Source organism: Rattus norvegicus (genome assembly GCF_036323735.1).
Source record: "Rattus norvegicus strain BN/NHsdMcwi chromosome Y unlocalized genomic scaffold, GRCr8 chrY_unlocalized_21, whole genome shotgun sequence".
NCBI lineage: Eukaryota > Metazoa > Chordata > Mammalia > Rodentia > Muridae > Rattus > Rattus norvegicus.
In genome coordinates this window covers 421,455-435,696 of record NW_026947380.1, presented here as the reverse complement: position 1 = coordinate 435,696, position 14,242 = coordinate 421,455, and the positions used below count along the sequence as shown (strand labels likewise).

Sequence of the window (14,242 nt, the reverse complement as noted above, 5' to 3'; positions counted from 1 at the left end):
GGAAAGAGAGAAAACCTAGGAAACTGAAGTGTATGTCACAGGAATGGACCAGGGAATAGAATTATTATCCAGAATAAACTCCTCCTCCCCATGTTCCTAGATCTTTTCTACCCATGGCAAGTGCCTGAATAACTTTCTCCATTCAGAGCATGAAACGACTAATGAAGCAAGAAGAAGTCTCTAGCTTTAGAGTGATGGAGTATGTAAAGTTTTCCTCTGTGTCACAGGAGACACTCCTGGAAAAGGCACTCTCAAAACTGGCCAATGTAAGGAAAGCTTTTAAGCAAGTAGGCCAAGGCAGTTCTCAGAGACATCATCATTAGTCCTTCCTGAAAAATCTCTTTTAACCTGGAGATCCCTATCTTCTGTGATGTCACAAGTGTTGTCCTGACAGCAACTGCCTCTTAGATATTCCTTCAGAACCGCTAGGGTTTATTAATTGGTCTCTACTTCAGAGTAAACATCAATTTGGGAGGGTGAACAAAGAGGATGAAGAGATCAGAAATGGGGAGAATGAAGTAAGCTGGCCTTCTGTCTTGGTATAAAAAAAGGAAGAAATACCTGGTCCTTGGTACAGCTCAGTGAGTACTTGGTAGGGATTTAGTGGGATTGCTAAAGGGATAGCCTTGAACTGAGCCTCCCACCTATGGGAATCAGGAACTTGGAGTCTCTCAGAAGCATCTGGACTTCCCTGTTCTTACGGTTTCTGGAAATCAGAGAGTTTATATCATTAATTTCTTTATTCCTAAAGCCAAATGTTGGGTTATTTTTTTGAGAGCTCATGGCCGTTACACTTTTTGAGAAGAATAGAACGGTCCTAAGGAAAAAGGGAGAGACCAGTATTGTGTCCATAGCTCAGAGTAAACTCTGCCCTATTTTGGGTATCTATAGTACAGTCTGGGAAGCAGCAGTATTATTAGTTGTGACTTCATCATTTCAGTCTTTCAACTAATATTTCCACTGACTAACACTTTACTTTTCTGAGTCAATAGGTATGATTAGCTGTCAGTTTCTCTTCTTTCATTTCTTTCATTTTTTATGTTTTAGCAATTTTTATTGCTTTTTTAACTTGACGTTTCTATATTTACCTTTAATGTTATTTCATTTCCCATTTTATTACCATAGGATTCCTAACCGTATCCTTCTCCTTCTTCTCTAACCCCCCTGACTGTGCCTTCACATTCCCTTGAACTGGGAGACAAACCTAGAGAGGAACAATAGCGTCTTCTTCCATTTGTGATGAACAAGGTCATCCTGTGCTACATGCAGTTTGAGCCATAGCTCTGTCAGAGTACATTCATTGAATATTGGTCTAGTACCAGAAAGCATTGACATTATTGTTCTTATGGGATTTAAAGCTCCTTTACCTCTTGAAATTCTTTCTCAAAATCTGCCAACAAGAGGTCTGTTTCAGTTCACTGGTTTGCCACTAGCATTAATTTCTGTAGTTGACATGATCTACCTGTGTCTCTCAGGAAATACCTATATCTGGTTGCTGGCAGAATGCACTTTTTAGCTACAAAAATCTTATCTAGTTTTGGTGGCTGATGTACATATATACTTCTGGTGGCTCCTACACCTATGTGATTAGGTGGAATGGTAACATGGATACTGAGCAACTAGGTCAAGAATGTGGAGTTCAGAAATGACAATGCCAAATAGACTCCCTCAAGTTCTTATGAACCAATTGAAGTTGAGGTTTCACTGCTCCGCAAGCCATTCTTCTTTCTGCTCGTCCTCCAGTATCTTATGTTTGTCCTTCAGAGAGAATCATGGTAAAACATCTGACCTTCAAGTCTAGCAATGGGAACCAGGAAGGTAGATAGTGTAGTACTGATACCAAATAGGACTAGAGAACTGAATTCTATAGTCATTTTGTCCTTTGCTTTAGTGAAAATGGAATTGGAAACAGAATTTTTGAGTACACATACAGGAATATTAATAAAGTCTCATATCATGGAATGTACAATGAGAAAGTGAAATACAATATTCATTCAGTTAAGGTCTGTAGGCAAAATACTGTCCTATGGGAAACAGAGAAAAACTGGGATATTGAACTGTATGTCACAGGAATGAACCTGGGAATAAAATGTTATCTAGAAGAATCTCCTCCACTCTATGTTCCTAAATCTTTTCCAGCCATGCTAAGCACCTGACTAATTTTGTCCATTCAGAGCATGTAACCACTAATGAAGCAAAGAGAAAACTCTAGCTTTAGAGAAACATAATATGTAAATGATTCCACTGTTTCACAGGAGACACTCCTGGAAAGGGCACCCTCAAATCTGGTCAAGGTAAGGAAAGCTGGTTAGCAGGTAGGCCATGGAAGTTCTCAGTGACATCATCATTAGGCCTCTCTGAAAAATTTCTTGTATCTTGGAGAGCCCTAGCTTCTTCTGTGATGTCACAAGTGTTGTCCTGACTGCAACTGCCTTTAAGATATTCCTTCAGTACTTCTAGGATTTACTAATTGGCCTCTAATGCCGAGTAAACAGTCATTTGGGAAGGAGAACACAGAGGATGAAGTGATTAGACATGGGGTGTAGGAAGCTGGCCCTTTGTCTTGGTATGAAAATGAAGAAATTTGTGGTCAATGGGAAAGCTCCTTGAGTCTTGGGTAGGGGTTTAGTAGGTTCACTGAAGAGTTAGCCTTGATCTGAGTCTTCCACGTATGGGAATCAGGTATTGGGATCCTCTCAGAAACTTCTGGACTTCCCTGCTTATTATTTAACTTGGAAGTCAGATAGTTTATATAATTCATATCTTTATCCCAATAGCCAGGTGTTGGGAAAGGCACTATAATTTTTTCTGAGAGCTCATAGCTTTTACCCTTTTGCCAAGAAGGAAAAGATCCTAAGGAAGAAAGGTAAGACAAGTAATGTGTCCTCAGCACAGAGTAAACTCCTCCATGCATTGGATTCTAATAATGCAGTTTGTGTGTGGTACTGATATCGGAGACGGAGAAGTGCTTATAGATGAGACTTCATCATCTCAGTCTTTCCACAAGTAATACTCTGACTACCATTCCCTGACAGTGACCCCTTAAAATTCTGAGTCAATAGGTGTGGTTGGCTGGTAGATTTCTTTTCTTTTATTACTTTCATTTTTTAATTTTTAATAAATTTTATGGCTTTTTAATTGTATATTTCTAAATTTACATTTAAAATATTATTTACTTTTCCAGTTTCCTGATTATAAGATCCATTACCAGTCCCCTTATTCTTCTCTTATAAACCCCCTTACTGACCCTTGACATTCCCTTGAACTGGGAGTCAAACCTAGGCAGGACCAAGGGTTCTCCTTCCACTGTTGACCAACAAGGCCATCTTCTGCAACACATGCAATCGGTGCCATAGGTCTCTTCATGTACATTCTTTGAATATTGGTCTATTACCAGAAAGCTCTGTTTCATTGGCATTGTTGCTCTTATGGGGTTGAAATCACCTTCACCTCTTCTAATCATTTCTCAAAATCGACCAACAACAAGTTCGATTTCAGTTCACTGGTTTGCCACTAGGGTTCATGTTGTGATTTGCCCTGAAGTTATCTGTGTTTGATGCTAATTCCACTACCCCAAGGTCAGCTACATAGTTCTCTACTCAGAACTCAGGTGAATTCACCAGAACCACCTCCCTATTGAATTTGTAAAGTATATGTGAATGGCAGGAATAGGATAGAAGGACGGTTATCATGGAGGAGAAGGAAGAATGGGCAGGAGAGATATTTGAAAAAAGAGGAAGAGACAAGAGGAAAAAAAAGAGAGAAAGGAATGTGACAGAGTGAGAAGCCATGGCAGGTGAATTTAAGATTCTGCTCTGTGTATTTACAGGTCTTTATTAATGTTCCTAAGTGATGGATAGTACCCGACGTTGTATGTTTCAGTGGGCAACTATATCTAATCAACTAAATCAAAGATTATTGTGCTGTGTGTTTTTTATGTGAGGGTTTGAGTATAGGAGAGTGTGTGACGGCATGAAACACTCGGTAGCCGAGGAGCAGGGTGGTGTTTCTCCCAAGATATCTAGCAGAGAATTTCAGACTCTTCAGTGCCAGAGTTAGCAGGGTAAAACAAAATTTTACTTATTTTATTTTATTTTTATATTTTTAAAAGAACACATTCAGTTCTCTGTATAATATGCTCTAGCTGGGTCTCAGGAAATATCTATATCTGGTTCCTGGCAGAAAGCACTTCTTAGCTTCATCAATCTTATCTAGTTTTGGATATATATATATATATATATATATATATATATATATATATATATATATATATATATATATTCTTCTGCTACTTGGGTAGGGGGAATTTTCACATGGATTCTGTGTAACTAATTCAAGAATATAGATTCCACAAAGAACAATGTCAAATCCCTCCTGTTCTTATGAACATATTGAAGTTGAGGTTTCACTGGACGTCAAGTCATTCCTCTCACTGTTCTTCGTCTTGTATCTTATTATTCCTCAAGAAGGAATCATGGTAAAACATCCACAAACCTCAAGTCTGGCCACGGGAACACAGTGAGGTTGATAATGCAGAACTGATATCAAATGGGACTAGAGAACCATTGAATTCCATAGTCCATGTTGTCCTTTGCTGTACTGATGTCTGGTAATTTTGGGATAAAAATAAGGATTTGGAAGTTTATCATTTCAAATAGGTACACAATATTTACACTGTTATACTCATTCTATAGCTGGGCCACATTTGTTGCCAAAATCATTACAGAAAATGGAATTGGATAACAGAATTTTTGAGTACACATTCAGCAATATTTATAAAGTCCCATATCGATTAATGTACAATAAGGAAGTGAAATACAATATTCATTCAATTGACGGTCGGTAGGGAAAATACTGGCCTTTGGGAAATAGACAAACCTACAAAATTGTACTGTATTTTTCAGATTGTACCTGGGAATAAAATTAATATCCAGGAAAATTTCCTCCTCTCCATGTTACAAGATCTTTTCTACCCATTCCTAGCCTTGACTAACTTTTTCCATTCAAAGCATGTAACCATTAATAAAGCAAAGAAAAGTCTCTAGCTTTAGAGAGATGGAGTACATAAAGGTTTCCACTGAATCTCAGGAGACATACCAGGAAAGGGCACCCTCAAATCTGGTCAATGTAAGGAAAGTTGTTTAGCAAGTAGGCCATGGCAGTTCTCAGTTACATCATCATTAGGCCCTGCCTGAAAATCTCTTGTAACCTGGAGAGCTTTATCTTCTTCTTTAATGTCTCAAGTATTGTCAAGTCTGCATCTGCCTCTCAGATATTCCTTCAGTACCTCTAGGGTTTAGTAATTGACATCTAAGTCTGAGTAAACCCCCATTTGGGAGTTAGAACAAAGAAGTTGAAGAGATCAGAAATTGGTAGAAGGAAGCTGCCCTTCTGTCTCGGTCTAAAAAATGGAAGAAATATGTGTGTGTGGGAAATCCCAGTGAGTCCTTGGTAGGTGTTGACTGGTATTGATGGACAGATACCACTGATATGAGCCTCCCACATATGCAATCAGGAACTGGGGTCCTCTCAGAAGCATCTGGACTTCTCTGTTCTTATGGTTCCTGGAAATCAGAGAGTTAATATCATTATTTTTTTTTTATTCCAAAGCCATGTAATGGGAAGGGCACTGTTGTTTTCCTGAGAGCACATGGCCTTTATTCTTTTTGACAAGAAGAAAAAGGACCTAAGCAAGAAAGGAAGGAAAAGTATTGTGTCCCTTGCTTAGAGTAATCTCCTCCAAGCTTTATATATCCTTTGGGCAGTTTGTGTCTGACACTGATATCTGGGAGGGAGAAGGACTTCTAGTAGAGACCTCACCATCTCACTCTTTCCAATATTATATCATTTATTTCTCATATTTTTTATTTTTTACAAATTTTATTTGTTTTCTTAAACATATAAATTTCTATATTTACATTTAAAATATTATTTCCTGTAAGAGTTTCCACCCATAGGGGCCCTAACGGGTTCCTCTCCACTTCTTCTATAAACCACCTCACTCTCCCTTCACATTTCTTTTAACTGCGAGACAAACCAAGGGAAGACCAAGGCCTTCTACTTCCATTGGTGCCCAACAAGTCTATACTCTGCTACATATTCAGTTGGATGCAGAGGTCTGTCCAATAACAGTCTTTGAATATTGGTTTAGTGCCAGAAATCACTGGTTTTTGGCATTGTTGTTCTTATGGGGATCAAAGCTCCTTCAGCTCTCGTTATCCTTTCTCAGAATCTACCAACAAGAGGTACATTTCAAGTCACTGCTTTGCCACTAGCATTCACTTCTTTATTTGACATGCTCTAGCTGTGTCTCTCAGGACATATCTATATCTGTTTCCTGGCAGAATACACTTCTTAGCTTCATCAGTCTTATCTAGTTTTGGTGGCTGATATATATGTATGTATGTATGTATGTATGTATGTATGTAAGTATGTATGTATATACTTTTCTTGCCTCCTACAGCTATTTGGTTAGGTGGTTAGGTGGAATGTTTACATGGATTCTGTGCAATGAGATCAAGAATTTAGAATTTACAAATGAAAATATCAAATAGAAATCCCTCCTGTACTTATGAAGGTATTGAAGTTGAGGTTTCACTGTTCCTCAAGCCTTTCTTCTCCCTGCTCATGCTCCTGTTTATTATATTTGGCCTTAAGAAAGAATCATGATAACACATCTAAAACCTTCAAGTGTGGCCACGGGAACACAGGAAGTAGATAGTGTAGTACAGATATCAAATGTGTCTAGAGTTCCGAAATGTATAGTCCATGTGGTCATTTGCTTTATTGATGACTGGTAATCTTTGGATAAAATAAGGATTAGGAGTTTATTATTTGAGTAGGTACACAGAATTTACACTGTTATACTCACTCTGTACAACAGCCTATTTCATTGCCAAAATCATTGTGGAAAATGGAATAGAAAAACAGAATTTTTGAGTACACATTCAGGAATATTTATAAAGTCCCCTATCAAGGAATGTACAATAAGAAAGTGAAATACAATATTCATTCACCTAAAGGTATATAGGGAATATACTGGCCTTTACAAAACAGAAAACCTAGAAAATTGAACTGTATATCACAGGAATGGACCTGGGAATAAAAATATTATCCAGAAGAATCTCCTTCACTCCAAGTTCCTAAACCATTTCTACCCATGCCAGGAACCTGACTAACTTTCTCCATTCAGAGCATGCAACCACTATTGAACCAAAGAGAAGTCTCTAGCTTTAGAGAGAAGGAGTACATAAAGGTTTCCCATGTGTCACAGGAGAAACTCCTGGAAAAGGCACTCACAAAACTGGTCAATGTTGGAAAGCTGTTTAGAGGTAGGCCTTGGCAGTTCTCAGTTATATCATCATTAGGCCCTCCATGAAAAATCTCTTGTATCCTGGAGAGTCCTAGCTTCTTGTGATGTTACAAGTGATGTCATGTCTGCAAATGGCTCTCAGATATTACTTCAGTACCTATAGGGTTAACTTTTGGCCTCTAGTTCACAGGAGGCATCAATTTGGAAGTGAGATCAAAGAGGATGAAAGGCTCAGAGTTGGGGAGAATGAAAATGGCCTTCTGTCTTGGTATAAAAATAAGGAAGAAATATGTCGACCCTGGGAAATCTCACTGAGTCCTTGGTAGGAGCTGAGTAGTTACGTTGAAGAGATAGAATTGATATGCGCCTTCAACACATGATATAAGGAGCTGGGGCCTTTCACAAGCATCTGGACATCCAAACTTCTAGTGGTTCCTGTAAGTCAGAGAGTTTATATCATTAATATCTTTATCCCAAAAGTCAAGTGTTTGGAAGGGCACTGTTCTTCCTTTAGAGCTCATGGCTTTTATTTTTTTTGCCCAGAAGAAAAAGGTCCTAAGGAAGAAGTGAAAGACAAGTAATGTGTCCTCAGCTAAGAATAAACTCCTTGATTATTTGGATACCTATAGTGCAGTTTGTGTCTGATACTGGTTTTGGGAAAGAGACGTGTTTCTAATTCATCATATCAGTCTTTCCTCTAGTATTACTCTGACTCCAGTTGCCTGATAGTGACCCTTTATATATCTCAGTCAATGTGTGTGATTAGATGGCAGTTTTCTTATCTTTAACTTATTTTTTTATTATTTAGCAATTTTTTAGACCAAGGGCATCTCCTTCCACTGGTGCCGTACAAGGCCATTCTCTGCTACATATGCAGTTGGAGCCATAGGTCAATCCATGTACAATCGTTGAATATTCGAACAGTACCTGAAACCTCTGCTTGGTTGGCATTGTTTTTCTTATTGGATTGAAAGCTCTTTCAGCTGTTATAATCCTTTCTCAAAATCTACAGACAAGAGATCTTTTTTCAGTTCACTGGTTTGCCACTACCATTCACTTCTGTATTTGACATGCTCTAGCTGTGTCTCTCAAGAAAGAGCTATATCCGTTTCTTCTAATCATGGAAGTCTATGCTTCATCAATTTTATCTAGTTTTGGTGGCTGATATATATATATATATATATATATATATATATATATATATATATATGTGTGTGTGTATTTACATATATCTATATATCTATATTTATATCTATCTATATATATACATATATATGTATGCATATATATGTATGCATATATATATATATATATATATATATATATATATCCTATAGATATGAGGTTAAGTGGAATTTTAGCATGGATTCTGGCAAATAAAGTCAAGAAAGTAGAATCCACAAATGACAGTGCCAAATAGACTCTCTCCTGTTCTTATGAACCTAATGAAGCTGAGGTTTCAGTGGACCTCAAGCCATTCCTCATACTGCACATCCTCATGAATCTTATGTTTGGGCTATAGAAAGTATCATGGTAAAACATCCAAAAACCTCAACTCTCTTCCTGGGAATACAGGAAGGTAGATATTAGAGAACTGATATCTAATGGGACTACAGAAACACATTCTATAGTTCATGCAGTCCTTTACTTTAATGATGTTTTGTAATTTTTGGATAAAATAAGAATTTTGGAGTTTATCATTTGAAGAAGGTACAAAAGATTTACACTTTAATTGTTGGTAGCCACCCATACCAGCTGTTGTCTGTTACTACAGGGTACAGCTATTGTCCCCCCCGAAGGACGAAGTGCGCATGCGCAAAGGTTTGTTCACGCCAAGTCGTTGCCCACTCGGGGGCGTTCCAATGAGAATACGGCTATGCAGCCAATCAGGAAGGAACACGTTGCTTTGGGGGATAAAAACTAACACTCTCTGGGGCCGCGGTGCCGCTCCTCTTCAAGATGCAATAAATGCTTTCCTGCACAAGGATCCTTGTGGCCGCGTGCGTTCTTGCTGGCAAGACAATAGCACGGGTCATTTAATATTCACTCTATAGCTGTTCCTCCTTTTTTGCCATAATCATTGCAAAAAGTCAATTGGAAAACAGAATTTTTGAGTACACATTCAGGAATATATGTAATGTCCCCTATCAAGGTATGTAGAAAAAATTTAAATCAATATTCATTCAACTGAAGGGCTGCAGGAAAAATAGTTGCCTTTGAGAAGCAGAGAAAACTTAGGAAATTTAAGAGTATGACACAGGAATGTATCTAGGAATAAAATTATTATCCAGAAGATTCTCCTCCAATCCATGTTCCTAGATCTTTTGTACCCATGCCAGGACCCTGACTAAATTTCTCCATTCACAACATGTAACCACTAATGAAACAAAGAGAAGTACTTAACTTGAGAGAGATGGAGTATGTAAAGGTTTCCACTGTGACACAGGAGAAACTCCTTGTAAGGGAACCCTTGAAATTGGTCAATGTAAAGAAAGCTGTTCAGCAGGTAGGCCATGGCAGTTCTCAGTGACATCATCATTAGGCCCTGCCTGAAAATTTTTGTATCCTTGAGAGCCCTAGCTCCTTTTGTAATGTTACAAGTGTTGTCCTGACAGCAACTGCCTTTCAAATATTCCTTCAGTACCTCTAGGGTTTACTACTTGGCCTCTAATTCAGAATAAACAGCCGTATTGGAGGGAGAAGAAAGAGGGTAAAGAGAATAGTGATGGGGAGAAGGAAGCTGGCCTTCTTTATTTGTATAAAAGAGGAAGAAATACTTGGTCCATTGGAAAACAGAGTGAGCCTGTTTAGGGTTTGAGTGGGTTAGCTGAAGAGTTATTCTTTATTTGAGCCTTCAACATATTGGAATCAGGAACTGAGAGCCTCCCAGAAACAGCTGGACATCCCTGCTTGTTATGGTTCCTTGATGTCAGAAAGTTTATATCATTAATTTCTTTATACCAAAAGCCAGGTGTTGGAAAGGACCCAGTTGTTGTCTGAGAGCTCATGGTTTTTATAATTTTTCCTAGAAGAGAAAAGTCCCAAGGAAGAATGGAAAGACATGTATTGTGTCCTCAGCTGTGTAAACTCCTCCATGATTTGGATTCCTATAGTGGAGTTTGTGTCTGACACTGATATCAGGGAGAGAGAAGTGCTTCTATTTGAGACTTCATCATCTCAGTCTTTCCACTAGTATTATTCAGACTATCTTTCCCTGACAGTTACCCTTTAGATTTCTGAGTCAATAGGTTTGATTGGCTGACAGTTAACTTTTCTTTTTTTTTTCTCTCATTTTTTTAATTCTTAAGCAACTTTTATTGCTTTTTCTAATTGAATATATTTAAATTTACAATTCAAATGTTATTTCCTTTCCCAGGTTCCTGACCATGAGATCCCTAAACAGTCCCACTAACCTACTTCTATAAGCCCCCTTACTGCACCTTGACATTCCCATGAACTGGGGAGGCAAACCTAGGGAGGAGCAAGGGCTTCTCCATCCATTGGGGCCCAACAAGGCCATCATCTGTTACCTGTGCAGTTGGAGCCATAGGTCTGTCCATACACTGTCTTTGAATATTGGTTTAGTACCAGAAAGCTCTGCTTAGTTGAATTGTTGTCCTTATGGGGTTGAAAGTCCTTTCAGCTCTTGTAGTCATTTCTCAACATCTACAAACATGAGGTCCATTTTCAGTTCTCTGGTTTGCCACTAGCATTCACTTCTGTATTTGACATGCTCTAGCTGTGTCTCTCAAGAAAAATCTATATTCAGTTCCTGGCAGCATGCATTTCTTAGCTTCAACAATAATATCTAGTTTTGGTGCCAGGTATATCAATATATATATATATATATATATATATATATATATATATATATATATACTTTTGGTGGCTCCTACTACTATGAATTTTGATGGAATATTTATTGGAATATGTCAAGAATTGAAACCAGGTCAAGTATATAGGATCCAAAAATGACAATTTCAAATAGACTACCTCCTGTTCTTATAACCTATTGAATTTGAGGTTTCAGTGGACCTCAAGCCATTCTTCTTGCTGCCCACCACCCTGAAACTGATGTTTGTCCTGAAGAACGAATCATGGTAAAACATCCAAAAACCTCAAGTCTTTCCCTGGGAACACAGGAAGGTCGATATTAGAGAACTGATGTCTAATTGAACTACAAAACCACATTCTATAATCCATGTTGTCCTTTGCTTAACTGATGTCTGGTAATTTATGGATAAAATAAGGATTTGGGAGTTCATCATTTGAAGGACCTAAACAATATTTACACTGTTATATTCACTCTATATCTGGTCCCCGTTTGTATCCAATTTTATTGCATAAAATGGAATTGGAAAAATGAAATTTTGAGTACACATGCAGGAATAAATTATATATATATATATATATATATACATATATATATATACATATATATATATAGTCCCTTATCAATGAATGTACATTCAGAAAATGTAGCACAAAAGTCACTCAATTAAAGGTCTCTAGGGAAAATACTGACACTTGGAAAACGAGAACACCTAGGGAATTGAACATTATGTCACAGGATTGGACCTGGGAATAAAATTAATCTCCAGAAGAATCTCCTTCTCTCCACATTCCTAGATATTTTTTACCCATGCCAAGCACCTGACTAACTTTCTTCTTTCAGAGCATGTAACCACTAATGAAGCAGAGAGGAAGTCTCTAGCTTTAGAGAGATGTAGCTTATAAAGGTTATCACTGTGTCTCAGGAGACATTCCCGGACAGGGAACCCTTGAATCTGGTCATTGTAAGGAGATCTGTTCAGCAGGTAGGCCATGGCAGTTCTCAGTGACCTCATCATTAGGCAGTGCCTAAAAAAACCCTTGTATCCTGGAGAGCCCTAGCTTCTTCTGTGACATCACAAGTGTCATCTTGACAGCCACTGCCTCTCATATATTCGTCCTTATATCTATGGTTTACTAATTGGCCTCTAATTCAGAGTAAATATCCATTTGGGAGGGAGAACAAATAGGATGAAGACATCATAGATACAGAGAAGGAAGCTGGGCCTCTTCTTGGTATAACATAAAAGAAGAAATATGTGGTTCTTTGGAAAATACCCTGGGAAGATGACTTTAGTTCATAAAAATCTAGGTGCACCGAGCTCTTGGAGAAGTTGCTGAATATCCTTAAGACTTTTGGGCAGAAGAAGACTTTTGGTAAAGTTTGTAGATACCCCTTTTTAGATTTCAATTGTCCTGGGGATTGTATGGCTAATGGTAAGTGTTTCCCAGGAAGAGTGCTAGAGCCCGATTGATTTTTAGATGTTTTAGAAGACATGTGATTTTTCTAGTATACTTAGGATAATGGCATAAAGTCCAAATGATTTTCTTTTCGATGTGGACATTCCTTCAGACCTTTGGAAATATAAAAAAAGTTTTGTATTTTTGAAGTGTAATTTGCACAATGAAAAAATCACTTTGAGCATCATTGGACGACATGGGATGTCCAGCATTCCCTTGAATGGACTGGTAACTTTTCACATTTCCTTCGTCATTTTTTGAAAATCCAAAGGCCCTTTGGACAGATGGAGAAGGTGTGGGACTCACCTGAAGAGTAGTTGTAGCTTTTGGTGTCTCTTTTGCAGAAAAAGATGGCACATGATTCCTTTTGGCAGAAGGGGAAAGTTGAAACTGTCTTCCTTAGAGGAGAAATTTTTCAAGACTCCATAAGAAGAATAAAATCTTAACCCTTTGTTTCTAGAAACTGGATGCCTGTGGTCCACTTTGGTTGAGGGAGGATGTCGACTATTTCTCCCCAGAGTGAACATGTGAAATAAATCTACTTGGGTAAATGGGGATAGTTGTAAAGAATGGTGTTCAGACTCAGTAGATCCTAAGACATCCTCCTCAGGTGAGGAAGGTCTTAATGTACTGTGTATATGTGGAGAAATCCTGACTGAAGTCAGAATGGGGGTTAGGTATTAGAGCTTCCTCTGAAGAGCTGACCTCTCCTAAAGCATCATGGACATATGTGAGAAGTCTGAGAGTCTCATGAGCAAATAAGGATGTTTCTATATATTGTTCTGAAATTGAGGAAGTTCCAAGAAAAATTACTTCTGCTGGAAAAGAGGAAACAGACTTTAGTATAAAAGAGTCAGTTTATCTAGCCTGATTGATAGGCAAAACAGGTTCCAAGGCCCCTTCAGGAGATTAGGTAAAATCCAGAGACTTTGAGGTATTTGGCAGATGTTCTGGGTCCCCTTGTGGGTATAAAGAAGGACAGGAAACCCTTTGTGCACATTTGGAAGAGTGTGTAGCATCTTCTGTAGTTGGGGAAGATGGCTGATCTTGAGGAGACAAGGAAGTTCCCATATCCTCCTGTGAAATTTGCAGAGGTCGTATGCATTCTTTTGCACAAATGGAATCCAAGGATTTGGTTTCCTCAGATGTCGAGGATGCTACAGACACGTGTGTTCGCATATTATGTTCCACCACTACTCTTTCACATATGGTTGGATCCATAATGTTCCCTACAGATGGAATATATCCAAGAAAATCTTTTGTATACGTGTCACATCCACAAGCCGTTTCTTAAGATGTGGCTGTAGGAAGAATGCCTTTAGTAGATGTTTCTTGTCCCACAATCTCTTTATGAGATAGAGTACTCCTCAGAGTATCCTGCTTAGTTTTGAGAAATTCTAGCATCTCTGATGTATATGTGGAAAATTTTGGAGCCTCTCCTTTTGGACAGAATGACCTAGAGTCCCCTGTGGAGAAAGGGGATATTTACTCTTCTCTATGCATTGTGTAAATATGGAGTCTGCATGGCTCATTGACTGTGTGTTGTGATAAACTTGTCTCTTCCTGGTCTAATGACAAGTCAGGAGGGTCCTTTTGGGTGGTACAGGATATTTGAATGATTCTCTGATGTATAAGGAT

At 38.3% G+C, this 14,242-nt stretch overlaps 1 long non-coding RNA gene across 1 annotated transcript in view; it reads left to right on the top strand.

Annotated features, from left to right (window-relative positions):
* The first annotated feature begins 429 nt into the window (after positions 1-429).
* Positions 430-14,242, top strand: part of LOC134484642 (uncharacterized) — a 203,943-nt gene continuing 190,130 nt past the window's right edge. The window contains exon 1 of the long non-coding RNA XR_010062202.1: positions 430-581. This is a non-coding gene — a long non-coding RNA (uncharacterized LOC134484642). The remainder of the gene's footprint in view (positions 582-14,242) is intronic.